General features: G+C 45.0%; 1 protein-coding gene across 3 annotated transcripts in view; it reads right to left on the bottom strand.

Annotated features, from left to right (window-relative positions):
* Positions 1-17,677, bottom strand: part of NOD1 (nucleotide binding oligomerization domain containing 1) — a 56,170-nt gene extending 38,493 nt beyond the window's left edge. The window contains exon 1 of one of the 3 annotated variants that reach the window (XM_032483777.1): positions 16,995-17,677. The gene's annotated coding sequence lies outside the window, so the exon portion shown is untranslated. The remainder of the gene's footprint in view (positions 1-16,994) is intronic. The other 2 variants (XM_032483776.1, XM_032483775.1) reach the window with 2 other exon arrangements.
* Between the last annotated feature and the right edge of the window lie 737 nt (positions 17,678-18,414).

The raw sequence follows: 18,414 nt of genomic DNA, 5'->3' as shown, positions 1-18,414 counted from the left end.
TTTGCACTCCTCATGTATTTACGGAGCATACAGGACAAATACGTGAATAAAGCTGACTGCCCCTGCCCTCAGGGGGCTTATGGACAAGACAGTAGAACCAACAGAAACCAACCAGACCACCAAATGCAAAGAAAACAAAATAACAGCAGGGAATGAAGAGACTGATAATGGAGGAAGCAAAGCAAAGGCTTCTGAAGGAGGTGAACGTGGAACCCCAGAACAGAGGGAGGTCTGTGTCAGCCAAAAAGTCTGGGGAAGGCAGGTGAGGCCTGGAGCTTAGAGGACAGTTGAGTTGTGGCTGACTCGTTGTCAGAATGCATGTGATGCTAATTATCAGAGAAATGCAAATCAAAACTACAATGAGGCATCACCTCACACCAGACAGAATGACCATCATTCAAAAGTCCACAAATGACAAATGCTGGAGAGGCTGTGGAGAAAAGGGAACCCTCCTACACTGCTGGTGGGAATGCAGTTTGGTGCAGCCACTGTGGAAAACAGTATGGAGATTCCTCAAAAGACTAGGAATAGACTTACCACATGACCCAGGAATCCTGCTCCTGGGCCTATATCCAGAAGGAACCCTACTTCAAAATGACACCTGCACCCCGATGTTCATAGCAGCACTATTTACGATAGCCAAGACATGGAAACAGCCTAAATGTCCATCAACAGAGGATTGGATAAAGAAGATGTGGTATATTTATACAATGGAATACTATTCAGCCATAAAAACTGACAACATAACGCCATTTGCAGCAACATTGGATGCTCCTGGAGAATGTCATTCTAAGTGAAGTAAGCCAGAAAGAGAAAGAAAAATACCATATGAGATCGGTCAGATGTGAAATAAAAAAAAACCCACAAACAACAAAGCATAAATACAAAACAGAAACAGATTCATAGACATAGAATACAAACTTGTGGTTGGCAAGGGGGTGGGGGGTGGGAAGGGACAGACTGAGATTTTAAAATGTAGACTAGATAATCAAGGTTATATTATATAGCACAGGGAAATATACACAAGATCTTATGGCAGCTCACAGAGAAAAAATGTGACAATGAATATTTATATGTTCATGTATAACTGAAAAATTGTGCTCTACACTGGAATTTGACACATTGTAAAATGATTATAAATCAATAAAAAATGTTAAAAAAAAAAAAAAAAAGAATTCATGTGCTAAGGTCACCAGGAACACTTCGGAGGAAGGATTCCCTTAGGAAGAGGTCCCACTTCAGATCAGCCGGAACAGATGGACAGACGGACACACACAGAAAGTTTCACTTTCTAAAGAAGGATTTATCCAAGGCCTGCTTTTTTCCTGCCCTTTCCACCATCCCAGGGGACCCAGAAAGGAAATGTGCATTCTTTGTAACTGAGATGCTAAGATCAAAAACATTTTATAAAGGTGTTCTCCAACTCCACTGATGTTCCACTGTATGTTTTAATAACTTTCCCTAAGTATAAAAGCAATACCTGCTCACTTGAAAAATTTAGGAAATGCAAAAAAAAAAAAAAAAAGTTAAGGGGAAAAAAAAAAAGCCAGTGCTCACCCACCGCTAACATGCTGGTGTGTTCCCCTTCTGCTTTTCTCCATGTGCAGCTGTGCCTGTAGTGATCCTGCCTGCATGTGTGGCGTCACGCTATTTGTGTTTGCTGTACCTCTACCGTTATCTCGTGTTTCTTTGTAACTGCCAAGGCCCTCTTTTGAGCTGCAGAAGCTGGTTTCTGACAGATGCTCTGCTTTACCTGTTTTTTTTTTTTTTTTTTTAATAAAGAAGAGTCAGAACCACATGCCACTCTTTGCTATTTTAAGGTTCTGTACCTGAGAAGTTCCATGTGCCAAACAGAGGATCAAAACTGATGCCAAATGGTAGCCCCTTCTTTAACCCAGCTCTGCCTGCATGAACTGCCAGGGCAAATCTGGACACCCTGCCCTGCAGCCTCCACTAGCTGCCAATCACACGACAACATGCTATCCATCATGGACAGGTCCAAGGAAAGGCTGCTGGGGGCAGGTGGAGGTGGGGGCGCTGGGCAGACTCTGGGATGCCACAGCCTCCTTCATCCTTCTCTGGAAACCCAGTGTCAAGTCTGCACTGCACGGGGCCCCAGTATGGCTCTGACAGTCATTGATCATCATTAACAATGAGTAAGTCCTTCACCAGGAACCCAATGTCAACCTAACACTGCCTAGTCACTGCAGGAGGCCGGATAATGTAAGGGTTAAAAGTGGTCCCTGGAGCCAGCTGGGCTGAGTACTCACACCTGACTCCACTGCTCCATAGCAAGTCAGCCATCCTCTCTGTGCCTTTGTTTCCCTCCAGGTCTCTGACAGTCCCTGCCTCCAAGTGTTGCTGTAAAGATTGAGTTCATGTTCACAAAGTGCCTTGATCAGGGTGGGGATACAGTGAATGCTCAGTAATTATTATCTTGTTTAATCTTTACTGTTATCTCACTCAATCCTTGGAACCATTGTAGGTGGCAGAGGTCATTGTTACTACCGATTTACAATAAGGACATTGAGGCACGTGGGGGTAAGTAGCCCCCACCCCCACAGAGTTTACAGCTCGGCCCGGCAGGTGGACACACAACACGAGACTACAAGAGTGATGAGCGGGCGGACTGGGAAATGACCAGAGAGCCCCAGGGCCGTCTGTAGGGCTCCCAAAGGCTTCCTGGAGCCCTACTGGAGCCCTCTATAGTGGAAGGTGACAGAGAGAAGAGGCAAGACACTCTGTCTCTTAGGGAGTTTGGATGTGAGACACCCAGAGAGACGCCAAGCACCAGTAACTCACAGCACACAAGCCATAGGTAAACAAATGGGGCCTAATTAAACATAAGAGCTTTTGCACAGCAAAGGAAACTATAAACAAAAAGACAACCTACGGAATGGGAGAAAATATTTGCAAATAATGCAACTGCCAAGTGTTTAATTTCCAGAATATACAAATAGCTCATACAACTTAACAAAAAACACACACACAACCCAATCCAAAAATGAGCAGAAGACCTAAATAAGCATTTCTCCAGTGAAGATACACAAATGGCCAATAGGCACATGAAAAAAATACTCAGTATCACTAATTATCAGGGAAATGCAAATCAAAACTACAAGTGAGGTATCACCTCACACCAGTCACAGTGGCCGTTATTTAAACATCCACAAACAATAAATGCTGGAGAGGGTGTGGAGAAAAGGGAACCCTCCTACACTGCACCTGGTGGGAATGTAGTTTGGTGCAGCCATTATGGAAAACAACATAGAGAGTCCTCAAAAAACTAAAAATAGACTTACCATATGATCCAGCAATCCCACTCCTGGGCATATATTCAGAGGGAACTCTAATTCGAAAAGGTACATGTACACCAATGTTCACAGCAGCACTATTTACAATAGCCAAGACATGGAAACAACCTAAATGTCCATTGACAGATGACTGGATAAAGAAGTTGTAATATATTTATACAATGGAATACTACTCAGCCATAAAAAAGAATAAAATAATGCCATCTGCAGTAACATATATGGACCTGGAGATTGTCATTCTAAGTGAAGTAAGCCAGAAAGAGAGGGAAAAATACCATATGATACCATATTATGTGTGGAATCTAAAAAAATGACATAAATGAACTTATTTACAAAATAGAAACAGACTCACAGACATAGAGAACAAATTTACAGTTACCAGGGGAAGAAAGGGGGGAGGAATAAGTTGGGAATTCGAGACTTGCAGATACTAACTACTATATATAAAATAGATAAACAAGTTTCTACTGTATAGCATAGAGAACTATATTCAATATCTTGTAGTAACCTATAATGAAAAAATATGAAAATGAATATATGTATGTGTAAGCATGGCTAAAGCATTCTGCTGTACACCAGAGACTGACACAACACTGTAAACTGACTATACTTCAGTACAAAAGAAAAGACTGCCCACTGCTGAGGGACAGTCTCCACAGCCACCAGACGTGCCACCCCATCCCATGAATCCTTAGACTAAACCCCAAACAGATACATCACCTCAGTGTTCCCTGAAGACACTAGCAAACATGTCCGTTGAGCAGCAGCTTCATTCTCTGCAAAATCACCCAGCAGAGCCCGAGGGCAGAGGTCACCCGCCCACAATGTGAGTATGAATGTCGGCTCCCAGGATGAGCAGACAGTTTGGGCTCCGTCACAACAGATGGGGGTGTAGGGGGCTATGCCAAGAACAGAAACCTCAACAGTCATTTCCCAGCATCCACGCTGGCCTCATGATTTCACTCTTTTCTTACACATCCAATAGTTGGGAATCATCATTCATATATTTCAAAATAAATGCCACAGCTTTCTACAAACTGGTCTTGCAACACAGCCGATAAGACTCCTACAGATCTCAGCCCCATTCCTTAAAACATTCTTCAACAGCGTAGCAGATTCTAAAGTAGGGTTACAACCCAGAGGTTTTTAAACAATGATTTCCATGGAGTCAGGTTGTTCTGCAAGTATTTCTGCTGCTGACTTTTTCTACTTTTACTGCATGTAAGCTGGAAACAAATACAAACATAAGCAAAGCCAAGGCCAGGTTTTGCTGGCATCCAGATGCTATGGAATCTAGCCCAGGGCCATCAGCCTCTGCTCCTATCCTGACTGCTCTGTCCCTAAGCTCTGGAAATGAGTTCCCAAACGGGCTGCTCTTCTCTGGCACCTGGGAGGCCACAGGAAAAGGACAATGATTTCATGTACACAGAAAGGATCAGCTTCTGGGATATGACTTTACTGACCCCAGGACAGTTTTCACAGACTTCCCTACCCCTTCCTTGACAAACAGCACTGTGAGAGAAGCGTGCTGCCCATCAAATAGTTTGGATTCTCTCCCTGGGTACCAGGTAGGACTACACGTCCCTACTCCCTTGAAGTCACCTGCTCTGACCCATGACATGGGAGCAGAAGTGGAATGAGTTACTCCAGGCAGGAAGCTTTCGGCATCAGTGCACAGTTTGTCAGCGTACAACTCTCTTTCTCCTCCAAGACTAGGGCTGGCAACATTCCAGCTGGTGGCTGCTCTGTCCGCCCGGCCCACAGATGACGACGCTGAGGAGACCCTCCTGCTAACTTGTGATGGGCACTGTGAGCAAGAAGCAAACCTCTGCTGTTTGAGCTGCTGAGATTCTGGAATTGTCTGTCCCTGCAGCACCACCTAGCCCAGCCTGATAGGTACCGTAATTGCGGACAAGAAGAGCATTTACCACATGAAGAAACTGAAGCCCAGTGGGGGTGAAGTGAGCTGTCAAAGGCCAGACAGCTGGTTGGAGGCAGAGCAGGAGGCCCAAGATGCTCGCCACAGGCCCTTCCCTGCCTTCACACGACAGCAGTTTCTCCACGACATTAAAGGACCACTCGCAGTAAAGGTAAGCCACTACATTTTTTTTCCAGATACCACAAAACCGACTTTATTTATTGAATTAAGAGTTAATTAAAACTAAGCATCACTCCCTTCCTGCCTCCGACTTAAAAGTAATCCACATAAGAAAATACTACTGTTTAAAAGGAAAAAAAGGCACACGAGCAAGTCATACATTCTCCTCATTGGTACCGAGGTGGCCGCATCTGCTTGTTGTGGTCCCAGATCCTGTCACCTCACTCCACCCAGCTACTTGCCCCACATCAGAACCTCAGCTGTCTCAGCCCAGTCCACCACCACAACCACTTGTTAGAATCATTGGATGGGAACCGTAAATGCTCAGCAGATATGATCACTGGTGAAAAAAATGCGGTGGAGTTCTATGTACCAACAGAAAGATCTTCAAGACATATTGCCATTTGAAAAATGCAAGTTGCAGAAGGAGTATAATAACATTTATATAATTTGCCCATTTGTCTGCCCTAAAGACACAAAACACTATACATTTTTGGCAAGCATACACCTATGAACATAAATGCAAAGAAAAATGTCTGGAAGAAGACACGCTTTATGAAAAGAGAGATTACTTCCGGACAGGGAAGGAAAGGCACCAGGATTGGTACAGCACTTTTATTTGTAATGTTTTAATTTTGTATAAGAAAAATATATACTTGTTTAATTTGAAGTTCTTTTAGAGCCATTGTAATCATCAAAGCATCTTAGGACATTTGGTGGCAGGTCAATGCAACATTCTCAGCGATCACCTTGTTTTAAGGAACTTTGACTTTCAACTCAGAGCCCACCTTCCTAGGAAAAAGTGCTCAGTCCCCATCAAACTAAACGACAATTCATTAAAACCAAACACACTCAAATGGAATGCTATGGCTCTTTTTGTGCACCTGTCAATAAATGGAAAGCTCCTCCTGGTTTGGTAAAATATCAGTCAGGCTGATGAGTTTGTGGGCGGGAACAGTTTTATCATATCTTCAATTTAGTAGGAGTCTGTCCACTCATGGTATTGCCACTAAATCTGGTTTGACATGAGGAATCTAAATGGAAAAATCAAGCCCTATAAAAATGGAACAGAGCAAAAGAGTCAACAAAACTGACTTGCAAGTAGATTTTTTTTTAAACCTTAGGACCTCAAGCAATACCACATCGAAAAATGCTCCAGGATTACAAAACGTTTCCTCCTTTCCTCGGTCTTCTATTTGCTTTCATGTAACACAAGCCTCTGAACACTTTACAATAACACGGGCTCAGCTGCCTTCTGTGTAACATTCTTACCCTGAGTGATGTTCAGTTTTGATGGATGAAGCCAAAGTTACCTCACACTTTCCACGCAATTATCTGCTCCCCACCCAAATAGTTACCGTTACCGAGGAAACCACTGTAGCTCTTTCCTCTCTTTCTGCTAAAACCACATCCTATTGCTCAAATCTATCCAGCAAATACCACCTCTGACAAAGCCACATCTGCCACGCACAATATAAGCTTCTACAACATTCTGTCTGCCACACTCCTGGACAATAGGAATTGATCACTGTTATTTACTTATTGAATTCAGATTTAAGGTAAAGTAATAAAAAGCCATTCTTCACTGCCTACCTCAAATAGGTCCCTACCGACCTCAGAGATGACATTACCCAGATTGCAACCTGCCAACAAAAACAAGCTCTGCCAACCTGACCGTAAACCCCAGCATAACCTGAACACACGCGCCCACGAGCACTGAGGGTCACACCTGCATTCTCCTGGGGAAACTCCCCTCTGGAATCAGTTTTCATTTCAGTGAATGGGCCCCGCAGCCTCCTCAGCCCGGTCTCACAGTGATGAAGATAATCACAGTGTGTTTGCTGACATAGATGGCGTGGACAGCAAGGTTCCACCCTATTTCAAGTTTCCCAACAACAAGGTGGGCAGACCAACCCCCCTCCACGGTCAGCAATTGAGCAGGAAGCTGAGACCAAGCCCATCTACATACAACACTGATAGGACGGCTCAGAGGCCACACACCATGGGTCAACTCCAGCGGGTCCTCCTTTCCCTGCTGCGAAGTCCACAAAAACTTGGGCTCCAGGCTTCAGAAACTAGATAAACCCAGGCTGCCATTCTTTAAAGCGTCTACATCTATCTCTCTTGGGTTTTGAGGTTTGGGGGAGTTTATTCATTTCTCTTGTTTTGTTTTCAATTTCTTAATCTGGAAAACAAGCCCAATCTTATATGTCTCTGTCATGCCTGAAAACTACTAACGGCCCCTCTGGAGAAAATTCAGCAGAATGGATGAGGCTACAATCATTATATGAAGCTTTTAAGCTCCCTTAACATTCATTTACTTTAAGGATCTGAAAGCATGTGATCCCTTAAAATTTTAAAGCAGACAGAAAAGTCAGTCAGTCTCCCAATCTCTCTTCTCTTTCTCCCTTACTCCCTCCATCTCTCAGTCTCCTTTTCTCTCTCTCTTGCGAAGTAGTACATAGTTTGAGCTCCAGATACAGACACTGCCATCCTGCCTACAAAGGGAGGAATGCAGACACAGACCATGTGAGCACTCGGGAGTGGACGCTGATGGAAGGCAGCCATCCTTCCACAGCTGGCTGGGCCTTCTGAGAACTCTAACGTCTGACTTCACATGCCTCAGAGCCAGGCATCTCCTTTTGGTCAAGAAACCCTGTTCAGAGTGCACGCAGAGCCAGCCCTCCCTTCTCCACTGGAACTGTAGACTTCTGGTATGGAACAGAACACTATGCAACACCCCCATTTTAAAGACGAGGAAACTGGGAGGAGGAAGATGACTTAGTGGTAGAGCACGTGCTTGGCATGCATGAGGCCCTGTGTTCAATCCCCAGTACCTCCATTAAAAATAAAAATAGAGATGAGGAAACTGAGGCACTGGGCAAGGCAGAGTCTTGTCTGGATCAACCAGAACTAGAACCCAGGTCTCCTGGTGCCAAGGTGAATGCCCTCTCACTTACTTCTGGCAAGAGTAGCCCCTCAGCAGCCGAGAGCCTCCCCCAGGCCACACCTCACTGTGTTCCTCCCCTCAGCCCCTCTCTCCGCCCCAGGAACGCCCCTGGTACTTCATCCCCGCCTCTCTCGGAGGATATGGCACTTCACTTGTTTCCTTCTAAGTTCTTTCATCACATCGTTTGACTGTGGCAAGGAAGGGGCAAAACTCTAAAACCAGGCTAGCTGGTTCCAATCACTAGCTGTGTGTTCTGGACAAATATACCACCCCTTTGTGCTTCTGTGTTTTTATCTATAAAATGCAGATAGTAATAGTACCTACTTCACAGGACTGGTGTATGAATTCAATGAGTTAATACATAGATGGCATTTAGCACAGCACTGGTCATGCTGCAAGCATCTGTCATGATCAAGGAGAGGGTGTTCTAGACTGGGGCTTCTGTCTGGTGCACCTTTGAGGCCCAGTATTTGACTTCTAGGGATGGTGTCCATCTGGTTAGTCCCTATATCTCCAGCACAGAGTGGATGCTAGATTAAAAACGTCGAATGAATTTAGCAAAGCACACTGCTTATAACAGGTGCTTTATTAATGCTCATTGAATGGATATGTGGATTTCCAGAATTCACAGGCTCACTTAGGGAGTGTCATGTGTCAAGTTCACTAGTAGATAAATTCAGATTTGCTGGCACCAGTATTTTCTATTGCTCTAAGACTTTTCTATTAGCTGCTGCCTTAAAGTATTAACCAAAGCCCTCAATTTCCAGAGCATTTAAGAGTCTATACATTTTCTTGGCATATAATCACCTACTATTCTGTGACAATGCCCGCCACCACCCAGTGCCTTATGGGGCTGATATACAATCGTTAAGTTCCATTTTCCTGGTGTTATCCAGGCTTTGAAAAACAAACTTCCAAAACACCATGCTTGGCATTCATCTGAGGGGCCAGTAAATAAAATTTTTTTTTAAGTTTCTTCTGTATTGCACAGGGAACTGTATTCAATATCTTGTGTTAACCTTTAATGAAAACAAATGTGAAAATGAATATATGTATATATGCATGGCTGGGACATTGTGCTGTACATCAGAAACTGGCACATCGCAACTGACTGTACTTCAATTAAAAAAATAATTTAAAAAATTATCTTAATAAAGGATATTTTTAATCTTAAGAAAGCCAACATAAGACACCAGAGCCTTGAATCAGACCCAGATCTGCAGCTCTACAGGTGGGTTTCAGTGCTTATGCAGAAGAAAGTTCTACAGAAGTGGCAGGTCTGGAAGCTGGAGATGTCTGGAGATGGCATTTAGGAATAAAACAGAAAGTGTGTGGAACTTCTCAAATGAAAGGCACTTCACAACAACAAAATATGTTAGTCACCTCAGAGGCTTGCGTTGAAACTTGGCCTTGAACAAATAAACACTCGGCTGATCACTGGCCAAAATGCTTAGCTGGAGACTTTCACCGTCTGGGACACAAGTGTATCTGCAGCTCGGCTGGACGGTGCCTAGGATGTGTGGGAGTTGACCCTCAGCAGCAGCAGGAGGTCGAGAAGATGCCAAGTCTTGTGAGAAGCAGGACGTGTGGGCCCCCACCCAGTGAGGACCTATCTTAGGGATACACCTGATTTGCCATCACCTCTCACTCTGTGACCTCAGGACGGCTTCACAGGAGTGAGGAGAAAGGGGGCAATGCAGATGCCCCAAAGTCAGAGGCTTTTTCTGTGACCCCAAAACCTCAAATAGTCTTTTTCCTGTTTTTTTAAGTGTATGCAAATTCCCTGGTAGATGAATAGGGTGGGGAAAGCACCTCTTTTTTAGAGCCTTGGGTCTAAAGCCAGAGAGAGAACAGAGTAGCATGAAAAACTGTTCAAAGCCTTCTCCCTTGGCTAGGCGTTCCCAGCATTTCTACCTGCAGACTCCGACACTCTGACACCCACGCTGCCAGCCTGCCTCCGCTCTTTGGGCCCTTTCATTCCTGTTTCCAAGGAGCCATGAAGGACTGGACTCCACTCCTGTGCATCCATCAGGGCTCCTGCTGAAGGATGCTGGCAACTCGCTGGCCCACACGCACCCACGCACATCTGCTCCAGAAAACCACGGAGCAGGTGCTAGGGGCCAGGCTTCAGGTCTTGGTTCTGCCACCTTTTCTGTTATGAGTTTCAGTTCCTTCATTAGAAATTGCAAACCATAATTTCTATCTCCAGGATTGTCTCACTCATTAAGACAAGGTTTATACTGGGTTTTGGCACACACACACATATACACGAAGGACAAGGTTTATAAAGCTTAACAAGTAGGGGCTGTTACTTATCTTTTCCTTGTAGATTACGGACATGGAGAAAAGGGAGGAGTGGGGACTCTTCAAGGCCTCCCACTGCCCTTTACAATAAACTTCCAAATCCTTCCCAGCCCAGGAGGCTCTACTTGGCTTGAACTAGTTCATTGCTGTTGTTGTTTTTTTTTAATTGAAATATAGTTGATTTACAATGTATTGTGTTAGTTTCTGGTGTACAGCATAGTGATTCAGTTATATATATATAACTATATATATATATATATATATATATATTTCTTTTTTGGATTTTTTTCCATTATAGATTATTACAAGCTATTGAATATAGTTCCCTGTGCTATACAGTAGGTCCTTGTTGTTTATCTATTTTGTACATAGTAGTGTGTATTTGCTAATCCCAAACTCCTCATTTATCCCACCCTCCACTCCTTTCCCCTTTGATAAACCATAAGTTTGTTTTCTATGTCTGGGAGTCTGTTTCTGTTTTGTAAATTAGGTTCCTTTTTGTCATTTTTTTCAGATTTCACAAATAAGTGATATCATATGATATTTGTCTTTCTGTGTCTGAATTACTTCCCTAAGTATAATAATCTCTAGGTCCATCCCTGTTCTTGCAAATGGCACTGTTTCATTCTTTTTTATGGCTGAGTAGTATTCCATTGTATATATATCCCATTTCTTTATCCAGTCATCTGTCAATGGATAATTATGTTGCTTCCATGTCTTGGCTATTGTAAATAGTGGTGCTATGAACACTGAGGGGCATATATATCTTTTCAACTTAGAGTTTTCTCTGGATATATGCTCAGGAGTGGGATTGCTGGATCATACGATAACTGTAGTTTTTTAAGAAATCTCTATGTTGTTTGCTATAGTGGCTGCACCAGATTACATTCCCACCAACACTGTAGGAGGGTTCCCTTTTCTCTACACCCTCTCCGAGCTGGTTCATTCTTCAGCTCTCTCTGCACCTTCCTCTACACATCCCATTCTTTCCCACCTCTGAGCCTTCTAACATGCTATTCCCTGAATTTGGCATGCTCTGACTCTTCATTCCCAAGAACTGGCTGAAAAGGCTCATTCTTGGAGGCACAGACTCCAGACTCCCCTAATCCTAGTACAGCTCTGCTCATCTGTCTCATGACATACTGTTGTTTTCACTTACCGCACTCATCCCATTTATGACTACGTATTTATTTGTGTTCACCACCTCTTCCTCCTTCAAGGGCTGGCAAATTCCATTTGGCCAGGTGCTCGGCCCCTGGATTCATTCACTGCTGCATCCCCCAAATTTAGTAGATTCCTGACACCAGCAAGGTCTTCTGATAATATTTGTTAAACTAACATGTTAAAAAATTGAAGCCCCAAAGAGCCGGGAGGAACAAGGAGATACACATAGCTAACAGCTTTCAACACCAGGCTGGGGAGCCAGCAAAGCATTTCACACTCATGGGAAGGTCAGAAAAACAACCACCAGCTCATTATCAGAAATGCTGAAGCATTTACAGTTCACTCATGGAGAATTCCCTTTTCTGGGCTCTGAGTTCCACTGACCCAGGCTTCTTGGAAGATTGCCAGAGCTCAAAAGGAGGCAAAAGCTACTGGGGTATAAAAAAAAAAAAAGGTGAGAAAGGAATTTTCTTAAAAGGCTGTGTACTTGGAACAGGCTACTGCATTTTCTATGAGGTGTTGTTTACATACTGTTGTGCCTGCCTGAACCCCATTCTAGAAACTTCCAGGCCTGGTTTTTGTCTTCTCAAATAGCCTTCCCACCTGTCCCTGTGAATGTTTTAGAATGGGCTTAGAGACACAGAATGCCTGTGGTTTATTACACCCAGGCTAACAATCTCAGTGCACTGAGACATCTACCTAAAAATAAACAACATGATCCACCCTAATAAGGTCAGTCAATACCAGCCTCACCCCCCCACCCCCAGTAGATATTAGATCATCCACTGTAAGCAATGGTTGAGGTTTAAAAGTTATAAATCAGGGTTGGGAGTGGGAGATGGGGGGGAAAGTCTCCTATGTTCACTCCATCAGCAGGTAGAGGCAGGCAGTTCTTTGGAAGCTGGGCCCTGTATCCAGAAACACGGCCCTGCAAAGAGCACAAGCACATCTGTGGGCCCTTTCCAGGAGGCACGTGTCAGGGTGGGGAGTTGGGCAGAGAGGGAGGGGCACTCGCTGAGTCCTGTACAGTGATTAGGAACCCGGACGCTGCTTCAGATCCTTACTATCTTGACTTTGGGCTAGTTATTTAATTTCATTAAGCCTCAGTTGTCTCATCTGTAAAATGGGAAAAACAATAACTACTACATAGGGTTGTTGGGGAGATTAAATGAGCTAAAAAACCAAACCAAAACAAAAACCTATAGCCCTCCGACCAGTGTTGCACATGGTAAACCTATGTAGGTGTTCGCTATCATTAGTTAGGGTCTACTAGCTCAGATGCATCTTTATTGCATTTCATTAAAGCCTCAAGCCAATCCTTCCAAATTGATGGAGTTATCTGCTTCTTACAGATATAAAAACCTGAGGCTCATGAGGGTTAAGTAGTTTATTTAAAGCTACAAAGCTAGGAGATGGCAAGACCAGCACTTGAACCCAGGTAATCGTCATAATCATTCCCATCATCATAATTACCATTTACTGAAAGCCAGGTGGCGTGCTGAGTGCTTTACAGTAACTGTCTCGTGAACTACTCAAAACCCCTCTGTAAGGAAAGAATTATTATGACTGTTTTATAAAAGGAGGACACAGGGTTGGAGAGTTTAACTGTCTTGGCTGAGGTCACACTGTTAGTTAAGGAACAAAGCAGGGGCTTGACCCCAGTTCTGACATCAAAGTCCATGGTTTGGTTCCATTTAAGTCCTGCCTGCCTAATATGTTATATATCTCGTAATTCCACTTGAAATCACCTGCGTGCCTGAATTCATATTAAATGGAAAACACTGGCCTTGCTAAGTGGGGCCCTGGAATGGCCCTCTCCATGAAGCAGGCAGCTGTCCTGAATTGTAAGGAGTTAGGATATCCCCAAAGAAAAGTCTAGCTTTCCACCCAATGCCTTCTAGAAGGTTTGGTCATAGATAGCAATCAGGGAATGTGTTAAAACAAAGCATGGGAAGTTCTTAGTCATTAGACTTTTATCTCTTGGAAACCAGAACAAATATTTTCTCATGTAAATCATCACCTGCTTAGCAGCTCTCCTACCATAGAAGGGTTTTCCTTAGCAATATGTGATGCCCTATCCAGCTAAGTGTGACTCTCAAAGCATGTACCAAGTCACTCCATCCCCCCAACTCTTTCCTGCCCCTAACTTGTATCATGAGGATGACACAGAGAAAGGTCATCCTGATACAAAGATATGGCAGTGGTGACTTTTTGTCCTTTATGAAAATATTAACCTACCAAAACCTGGTGCTAATCTGGTGCTCACTTTGCAAATTACCTGGGCCCTCGGGTTGACCTCTTCATTAGTTGTATAGAAAACTATAGTTTTCTTTAATTTAGAGGAAAATGACTAATCAGCAAAACAAACCTCAAAGTGGGCAGTTTACTAGAGAGTGCCCTAATTGACTTACTGACGTATAACACACAATTGCTTTGCTGGGTCTGTAGAAGCAGATCCCTTGTCAGGGCACCGGGCCCCAATCAGGGGCCAAGGTAGGATTCCCTCAGCATCACAGCGTCCTCGGCCTCGATGGCTCAATAGCTCCAGAGGCTGGGATGGCGGCTAAGGGGAGGAGGGATGGTGGCGAGCTTGCCTTGGCCACTCCGCACCAGAATCTCTGCCCACAGTTTGGTCTGTGGCAGTTTCTAGATAAAAGACAAGAAGAATTCAAGCCAGAAAGTCTTGCTTTGACAAACTTCCTAGCACTGGGTAAAAACCATCAATTAATTGAAATGGCAGTGAATACTCGCCTCTTACTACAAGAGTCAAATTTGGAAAACAAACAAACAGAAACACCTGCCATCATTGAGTATTTGACGCCCCGGAGAGTTTTCCGCAAAACAAGTTTGGACCTTGTGGATGGATGAAAGGAGGCCCTTTGTATGAGATGCAGCTGAGTTTGCCCAGATGAGAAAAGAAAACAGGACTTCCAGAAACTTGCAAAATATCTACAACTTCCACATGACAAAAATTCAGCACCAGTATAAACTTCACCTTTTAAAATTTCATCTTGCCTAAAACCACCAAAGAACAACAGTCGTGGAAGAAACTGATAACTTAAACCCCAAATCTTAGGTTTATGTATTAGATTTTAAAGAAATATTGAACTCTTTTTCTTCGGATAAAAAGAGACAAGAATTTGGTATTCTCATTTAAGCAAGTATCAGCGATAGCACTGTAAAACCACTTGATCTTTAGACTACATTACTTCACTGTTTATAGTATTTCTAATGTCTAATCTAAAATACACAGGGCTGCTGTTACTACACAAGTGATCATTAATGACAGAGAGTAGGAAGAGTGAAAGGTTCAGCTGGCATAACACCCCTACTGACAATTGTAGGATGTGGTCCTCCCTTCCTCAGATTCCCGACTTCTTGGTCATTGAAGGATTCATTGTCCTTAGGCCAAGAGTCAGTAGCAAAACAGGTACAACCAGGGCATGGCCAGAGGATGCTGCCAGCAGGAGAGTCATGTGTGTGCCCATATCAACTGAGACCCTGGAAACACCCCAGCTTTGTAAGGGAGCTCATTTTTTGATATATGTGGCCGTGGGGTGGAGGAAGCCTCAAGATTAAGGACTGCCTTCTTTTGTCAAGAAATCCATTCCTATCACATGGAATAAAACTGTACTCCAGACCCATTAATAAGCCCTTTGGGGAGAGAAGCTGGTGGCCTGAGACTCCAGGCCCAAGAGGGGAGGCCCGAGAGGGGAGGAGCCCCAGAGCCTTCCCCTGAGCAGGGAAGGAAAAGAACAGGAATGGAGTTTCAAGGGAGGCAACTTCTGGAAACCCTCCCTCACTGTGGCTATACTAAATAAACAGTTGTTGGACACAAATCACCACTACAGTGGTTAGTAACTGTATTAGCTGATGGAGCAGCTACTGTGGGTCATCCCCCAACCCTGCCAGGCATTTGATACACATTGTCTCATTTAAGTGAGCCCCAGAACAAAGCCACTATTTTTAATCCTATTTTACAAGAAAGAAAACAGGTTCAGAGAGGTCTCATCATGTCCCCATGGTCACATATCACAGAAATGACAGAATCTGAATTTGGGCCCAGGTTTGATGGGCTCCAAAGCTTGAACTTACTTCTTCATTACACAAAAACAGTATCTACTCTCCTTAGACCCTTTGTAAGTCTTCTCTTCTCCTAGGCTGTTGTTTGTTTTAAATTTACCTTTCTTATCTGCCCCACATATGCAGGAGAAGTCTGTGTTTTGTCCAGTGGCCCTGCCTGCTGTGATTGCAGCTCACTGACCCCAGCACCTACCCCCAGGGTGAGAACGGTACATCCAGTGCACACTTCATATCCACGGTAGAGCTATTGTTCCCTGAATATGGGAAATCTCAGGCAGCTTTTAGGTGGGACAAACCCGACCCTGTGGCAAGCACACCTAGCTTCATCCTTAAAGCAGAAAACCACGAAGTTGTCAGGCCATGGGTTTACTGGTTTCCTCGAACTTATTTTTAAATGCCAAGAATGGAGGCATTTCTAGAAAAGCAGAACCAAGCGGGCATGGTAATCTGGCAATTCTGTATTTCACAATGTGCCAAGAAACTGAAATCAGAGGCTCTTCTGAACAAACTATCCACGCGACCCTGCCAAGCCTTGTCTCATTTCCTTTGCACCTCAGGAAGCCTGAGGAAGGCTGCCAGGCCCCCAGGACCATGCAGGACACTGGGAGCAGCTGGTCCGTCTGCAGGCTGGACTCCATCAAGGCCCTGCCTTTCCACCTTCTCTTGGCAGCCACCCTTTGGTCATTAGTGCCCAACCCTGGCTACACAATGGAATCAGCTGGGGAGTTTAACCGATACAGAGGCCTGGGTCCCATCCCCAGGGAGTCTGATGGAGCTGGCCTGGGCACCTGAATTTTAAAAGCGCCCCAGATGATTCTAAGGTGCAGGCAGGACTGAGAAGCCTTGCCTGGACCACCGTGGGATAAACGATTCGCTAGATGCTGAACTTTACCCTTCTGAACTTTCATGGCACTTCTCAAACTGCCAGGTTTCTCTGCCCTGTTCCACCCGGAGCTCCTCCAGGACAGCTCTGAAATCCACCCACCCGCAGTTCGCCGCCTCCCTGGCCTCCTCGCTCGTGGCGCCCGGAACCCCAGAGAACTTGCGCCCCGCGCGACCCGCCCCCGCCGCTAGGACTTACTTGGCCGCCAGGTGTGCAGAGCTCACAGCAGCGGGGAGCCGGAGCCGGAGCCGGAGCAGGAGCCGGAGCCAGAGCCGGGGGCGCGCGGGCCGGGGAGCGCCAGGAGCAGGGCGAGGGCGGCCGCAGCGCCTGCCCGCCCGCCCGCCCGGAACGGGAACTGGTTGGCCCGACCGCGAAGTTGACCTCACCCCTCCGGACGGGCTCCGAGCCCTGTGGGCTGCGGGAAGAGGCCGAGGCCGGGCTCGGGAGGGAGTGGCGGGTGAGGCGGAATCCGCAGCCGCTGCGATCTCGCTTCGCCCGCCGCTAACGCCGGGAGAGGCAGCGCGCAGAAAGTGGCCCGGAGCAGCCGGGAGCGGCGGTCCCGCCCCGAGCAGAGCGGCCAGGGCACCGCGCAGGGCCGAGCGGCAGGCCTGAGATCTCGCCCAGGGGTGACGCGTTGGGAACCGGCGGCGCCAGCTCAGCCACGGCCGCCGCGAGCCCAGGCCCGTCCTCCTGAGAGTGCGAACCCAGCATGCGCAACCGGAGGCAGCGCCTGAGCACGAGGGTGAAACTCTGTTAAAACGTGACACCTGCTTCCCATTGAAAAGTTAACTCAACGTAATCAAACCTTTTACAGCTGAGCATATACTTGGATTTATACTTTTTAAAATCTAAGCTTTTCTTTGTGTCCTTAAACCTGTTCTTGGCAGTGTACATTTTATATTCCATACAGTAGGCGGTAATGACCTGTAAGGGGGTTTTTAACATATTAATACACAAATAAAATCTTTTTTTAAAAACGTTTTAAACGAGAAAGATCTACATAAGTCATGATGATGCTGTAAATAAGTTGCCACACTCACACTAAAGTACATTCAATCGTGTGACCACATATGCTCATGAATATTTAAATTACCATCAAAGGCTGCCTTCTGAGAAAAGTTTGTTCACAACTCAAAAGTGAAACTTTGCAAACCTACAGTTGATGGGATATAATGGGCAAACTTGTAAGCACCAAAATGGAGACGCTAAAGATCGGAATTCCTCCGGTTTACACTTACCTGAGCTCTGGTAGAAAAATTACACAATTTTTCTTTTCTTCTAGGATTCTGAATTTTTATCTCCCATGCCTTTTAAACTCACATATTTTCCACATCTTGTTTCTCTGCCTGCATTCTGAGTAACTTCTTGAGTTCTGTCTTTCCATTCTTCATTTTGTTGATATTTGAATCCGCTGTGTTACCCATCTGCTAGGCAGTAATTATACTCTCCTCCCCCTCCGTTCCCCCCATGATGTTCAGGTCTTACACCTGGAACCTGTGAACGTGGCAAAGGAGAATTAAAGTAGCAGATGGAATTAAGGATGCCAATCAGCTGACCCTGAGATGGGAAGATTATCACGGATTATTGGTATGGGCCCAATGTAATTGCAAGGGTCCTT

Source organism: Camelus ferus, chromosome 7, assembly GCF_009834535.1.
Source record: "Camelus ferus isolate YT-003-E chromosome 7, BCGSAC_Cfer_1.0, whole genome shotgun sequence".
Lineage (NCBI taxonomy): Eukaryota > Metazoa > Chordata > Mammalia > Artiodactyla > Camelidae > Camelus > Camelus ferus.
Note: the sequence above shows the minus strand (reverse complement) of the source record. Positions and strands in the feature narration are given on the sequence as shown.